We start from the raw sequence: 6,344 nt of genomic DNA on the forward strand, positions 1-6,344 counted from the left end.
TATATATATATATATTTATATCCAACATAACAATATTCTATTTGTAGTGTATGGAGACTAACCGAGGCTTGGGATAAAAATGAAAGTTTTGGAATGAACAAATTTTGTATAGAGAAAACTTTGAGAACTTTGAGTTTTCTCATGCCTTGGAATAATTGTTCAGACCATTGATTTCGTTCATTTCTTTTTGACATCACTTGTAGAAGTTGAAGTGCATGATATTCTAAATTGTCTTCTAACTTTATCGTCTCATGAAAGATAATTGAAATTGCATTGACGTCATTCAATTTTTCATGTTTGAGCCTCTTAATGTCATATTTCACCATAAATCTGTATTTTATTTTAAATGCAACTAAGATGACAACATCACGTACAATATCATGCATCTTCACACACCCTATAACATTGTTGTCCAACAACAAAAAACATCTTTTTAGATCACTCACCAAACTATGCACTCGATTTATTGCTTTCCATGGCTCACCAAAAGCATTAAACAATCCCAAGCCCATTGCATGACGTAATAAACTTTCAATTGGAATGTCAAAGTCCTCGGGAAACAAGCCACAAAGCATAAGAAACTTCTTGTGTTCTATGCTACCCAAAAATTTGAAACTAAGCTCGACGCGCGAGTAAACAAGTTTGTGAACATCTCAGAAGGAAGATGATTGAGAATTTTTTAATTGTTCAAAAGCATCCTCCCATGCCGTAAGCTTTTTCTCATTTTCGAGTGCTTTTCCAACAATTACAATAGCAAGAGGCAAGCCACCACATTCCTTTGCAACTTGTTGCGCAATTGGATAAATATCAGAACCATATACCACATCACTTGTCATTGCTTGAAATAGATACCATGCTTCATCCTCAAGCAAAACAAAAACAAGAAAATTCACTTGGCTTCCCATCTTTTGACAAACTTTTTCATACCGTGACGTGAACAATATTTTGCTATATTTCTAATTCTCTCGGGATGGAAGTCCTACCAAATCAAAATTAAGGTCGCTCCACACATCATTGAGCACAACTAGGACTTTTATCTTTCCGTCCTTATCAATTTCTTTCATTTTTTGAATTAATTCTCTGCCTCTTCCTTCCACACTTTCACTTTTCAAACTCAATCCTAAACAATCACCTATTTGACTTTGGATATTCTTGTAATCTGGATTTTGTGATATCACATTCATCACAACTTTATCAAATAACTTATCTTCTACAAATTTGATGAGTTCTTTCACCAGTGTGGTTTTTCCCACTCCTCCCATCCCACATATGCTTATTCTTTTGAACTTATCATCCTTCAGTTTCTCTATGACCTTTGATATAATTTCTTTTCTAGACTCCAAACTCTTAATATCTTCGGTGAAGGTAGGTCCAAGAGTTGGTGGAGCTTTATTATAGGATATGAGCTGAAATTCATTTCTTGCCTCCTTTAACCTCGTAATATTTTCTATGTTTTTAGCAGCTTGCTTGCCCAATGAGTAATTATATGCCAAATTTGGACACTTCCCTCCAAAACATTCCTTGTTCTTCTTAACTTTGTCTTCGTAAAAACTTCGCTACTCATTTTCAAAAGTATCCACGTCGCAGAGCCACTTTTGTATGTTAGGTTCAAATTCTTCTCTATTCCTTCTTTTTGCCTCCACCCATCCTTGTAGTGTTTTTTTAACATCCTCCAACTTATTGTGTTCTTCTTTCAAGTTGGCAATAATTTTTGTGTGGTGGATTGCATATTGAAACTGCTTCACCGTAGACTCCACTGCTAATTCTCCAAGTTTTGTGATAGATTCTTTTGTTAGTTCAGTAAGAAACTCGATCTTCCTAATTAGTTTAACTTAAGTGGAAGTTCTCTAAATTATGAAGGGAAAAATAAACAATGTGTTAGATCTAATATTTTTATATATAATTACAAAGGTAAAACTTGAACTATTATAAATAGGAAAAAAAAAAAAAGCAAAGTGTATACAGGGATCCAATAACAATAGATCACCATTCTTTTAGGTTGGTATAACAAATAATTTCATATTATGTGATTTTCATTACATTTCTTTATTTTGAAGCAAAGATATATATAATGAGTAAGATAGAGACCTAAATCAATAAAATTTAGTTAGGTTAAAATCATGCAATGTATAATTGTAATATAAGACCACAAAATATATTATTTACTTGTACATACATACCAAGGAAGAATTTCAGCACCATTGTATCTATGTCTACTAATGGAAAAATGGCAATGGGGTAAAAGATCAAAGTCCAATTAATAAAAAAAATTATGACTCTAAGAACCTTTGTGATTTGAGTGATCAATTGATCCTAATTAATTGAGATGAGTTTGGCTATGATGGGGTAGTCTCAAAAGAAGGGACACAAAACCTATGCCTTTTTCCCGTAAAAAATCTTTTTTTGATGTTTGTATCAAAAACCCTAAAATTGAAACATGTGACTAGGGACACAAAGAAAGGAGAGAGACAAGTGACCAAAAGCACATCAAATAGAAGAGGGATAAGAGAAAAAATTGAAAATTCCATTTAACTTTGGTGTACTTTTACAAGAGCTTGACACTATTTATATAGTAATAGAAACTATATCATCTCTTTGAATTTATTTAATGTGAGATTTTAGTTTTTATAAAATTGAAAACTAACAATATATGAAAGCTTTTCAATATAAAACTGAATATTTTTCTTCAATTCACACTTAAGTTCCATCAAGGTGGATTTTGAGCTGAAAATTAAAGTAAGAATTTACAAATTTGGATTAATTTCACCAACATGTCTATGTCCATTAAATAAATGTCATTAATATGGTGCAAGATCATAGTGATATATTAATCGTAAATCTTTTTTAGTTGATAGTTGCAATAAGGAGGACAAGATGAAACATAAAAAAATGTTTCAACCAAGGCAGCATAGTCAATGGTGATTGGACTATATGTAGGTTTGGTGGCTCCAACGGGGTTGTCACAAAAGAAATGTCGCAAATTATTGAGTTGTCGCCATAAAAATCTTTTTTGATATTTGTTAGTATTTTTTGAAATTCTAAAATAAAAATTGACAAATTTTTAAGAGTAGTCAAAACTCTCGGGAAGAATGAGATGAAAGACATGACAAATGTTAAAACCGCACACGCTTAGAACAAATGATTATAAGGACGTCATAGAAGTTGGTGAATTGCGGTAAGAAAGTGAACTTGTATGTTGGGGTAGGTGTACATAAATTGGGTTGAGTCGTTTTTGGTTAAACCCAACGCGAGTCGATTTTATCTGGGTTGAGTTGAGCTCTCAATCCGTGAATTTTACATCAAATCCGAAACAAACTAACTCGATTATGAGCGGGTTGAGTTGTGTTTGGTTCGCAAGTTATAATAAAAAAATATAATTAAATTTAAATATTCGAACATCTCAAAATAATAAAACTATATCACAACATATCATTGTATATTTAAAATACATCAACAAACACAATAAAACACTTAAATCAATTAAGTTAGCAACAAATTTTTAAATATATATATATATATATATATATATATATATATATATATATGTCACGTCAATGAGTTGTGTTCGTTGATTCAAAATATTAAATTTACTACCCAAACTGAAGATCATTGGATTTAAATAGGTTGGTTAGGGTTAGATATAAACTTCAATGAATTTGATCAAAATACAAATTGAGTTGATTTTAGTGACTGAGTTCACGAGCTTACTCACACCCTTGAACGCCTCAACTTATATGTTAATATCGTAATTTTTTATTGAACATTAGTCTAAAATTTGTGAAGAATAATTTAAGTGCATATAATGTTTCTCTTTTATATATTATTACTATTGGTATTACATATTGATAATTTTTCATCTAAGATAAATTCATGTCATATTTAATTGCTTTATTATTGTCACTATAAAACCATAAATAGGGTGATAAAATATCGTGTAAATTATTTTAAAAAGGAAATTAAAATTGTTTTGAGACACACATCTAAATGGAAATAAATATTTATCAGAAAAATGGAAAGTACATATTCAAATATAAGACAAACAAAATTGTTAACCCAACACACAAAGGAAAAATAAATAGCAAGAATATTTGGAAATACTTACCAAGGCTCACATGGAAGTAAAAAAATAAATAGTAACTTTTGACTGAATAAGAGATGTTGATTAGCGTTTCCAAGGGCAATAATATAGTTTAGATTGAGAATTTTAGAATTTTTTGTGCGTAAAAGTAACCAAACCCTCAACAAACTTGAGTAGTTTCAAGGAAAAAATGACTTAAGAAAAGTAAATGATGAATGGAAAACCGAGGGAAAGTCTAAATTGGAATGCAAAAATAATATAATGAAATTTTTATTCAAGAATTCCTCAATTAGCAAAGTAATTTATTCTCCAAGCAAGAATTTGACTTTACCTAAAAGAAACAAAAAAGAAAAAGAAAAAAAAACTCTTCATATGAGAGGATAAAAATATTCTAAATTCATTTAATAAGACGCATATGAACTAATAAATACAAAACTCATTATACACATCAAGAAAAGTATAAAATACAATAAGAGAACGAAAATCGAGAGATTCTCTATAATTATTAAAAATGATATATGCATCAAGCAAGAAAAGAATACAACTATTTTTCTTCAAAAATACAAAAATAGAGGCTACCAAACGTTGTCTCTACTTTTTAATCCTTGTTAAAAGTTTTACATTGGATGAAATATTATCTCACAATGTGTATTAAGTAGAGGCCGTCATCACCTTACAAAACTGTTTTATAAGAGTTAAATTAGACTCAAACAAATTCTAAAATGATATGAATGATTATCTATGATTCACTAGATCAAGTGTTATCAAATCACCATTATCAGATCACGCTTCAAACAATGTCTTTATAATTTGAGTCATTTTCACCTTATAAGTTGGTTTTGTTGGATTAAGTTAGATTCAACACAAATTCTATGAACTCTTAATGCAGTTAAAAAGACCCCTAATTTTTTATGTTGACTCAAATTTCAAGAACACGTTTTTAAAAATAAACCTTGACAAAATTTTCCGTTTATTTCTCATGTTTTATGTTTTCATTTTCACTTCTACTAATAAAACCAATCACATGCTTTTTCAAGATGGAAGTACTAACCAATCAAAATTAAGCCCGCTCCACACATCATTGAGCACAACTAGGACTTTTATCTTTATGTCGTCATCAATTTCCTTCATTTTTTTAAATTAATTTTATGTCTCTTCCTTCCACACTTTCTGTAAAACCCTAGCAATTACCGTTATCGGCGGTGCTACTTCACGATCTTCTCACCCCATATCCACCAGTGGAAATAACAAATTTTTGTCTTCCGTGAGATTCAAACTCGGTACCTAGGAAACAAGTACCGCCTCCACACAGTCCCACTACCAATTGAGTTGTGTGGAGGCAATACTTATCTCCCAGATACCGGGCTTGAGTCCCAAAAAAGTAAAAACTCGTTATTTCCACTTGGTGGATAAGGGGCGAGAAGGTCGTGAGGTCACTGTCGGTAACGGTGTGTTACACTTTCACTTTTCAAACTCGAGCTTAAACAGTCAGGCATTTGACTTTGAATATTCTTGTAATTTGGATTTTGGGATGCCAGTGTCATGATAACTTTATCAAATAACTTATCTTCTTCAAATTTGATGAGTTCTTTCACCAATATGATTTTTTCCACTCCACTTTGTTGGGTGGTCTCACCCCCAAGTCGAACCCAACAATTTTACTATTTTATTATTATTATTATTATTATTATTATTATTATTATTATTATTATTAAAGAAAAAAAAATGCATGCAGCCGCATAAGAGGGAGAAGAAAAAGATTTGGTTCTGGTGGTGGTAACAAGTGTGTAGCAAATTTACTCCGTTTGATCTACAATTTTGATAAATTACTTCTACCACTGAGTTTGTTATTTTAATATACAATATGAATAATTTTACCTTGTTTGAGAGTTACTTTAGAATACCCATTTTATTAGAAGAAAGATTATAATGTTGTTGTTATTGTTGATTGATGTTCTCTATTGTTATTACGAAGAGTCTGATGTATCCATTAATTATTGTAGTGAAATTTTTTAATGTGCGTGGTTTTTATTATATCGAGGAAAGTTTTCAACATTAAAAATTATGTTTGTTTCATTTTTAATTTTCTGTCAATTATTTTTGCTTTAACCCTTAACATAAGAGAAAAATATTTTACAATTATGTCTGGTATTTCCAAAACACCCATCCCACGTATGCTTACACGTTTTGAACTTTTAATATTCCATCCCTTTTGAACTTTCATCCTTCAGTTTCTCAACAACCTTTATTATAGAAAGAAAAAAAA

The 6,344-nt window shown here is 30.5% G+C and overlaps 1 pseudogene; it reads right to left on the bottom strand.

The window, feature by feature from the left end:
- The window catches only part of LOC101489707 (disease resistance protein At4g27190-like), a 9,036-nt pseudogene extending 3,827 nt beyond the window's left edge, over positions 1 to 5,209 (bottom strand).
- Between the last annotated feature and the right edge of the window lie 1,135 nt (positions 5,210 to 6,344).

This window comes from Cicer arietinum, chromosome 3 (assembly GCF_000331145.2).
Source record: "Cicer arietinum cultivar CDC Frontier isolate Library 1 chromosome 3, Cicar.CDCFrontier_v2.0, whole genome shotgun sequence".
Lineage (NCBI taxonomy): Eukaryota > Viridiplantae > Streptophyta > Magnoliopsida > Fabales > Fabaceae > Cicer > Cicer arietinum.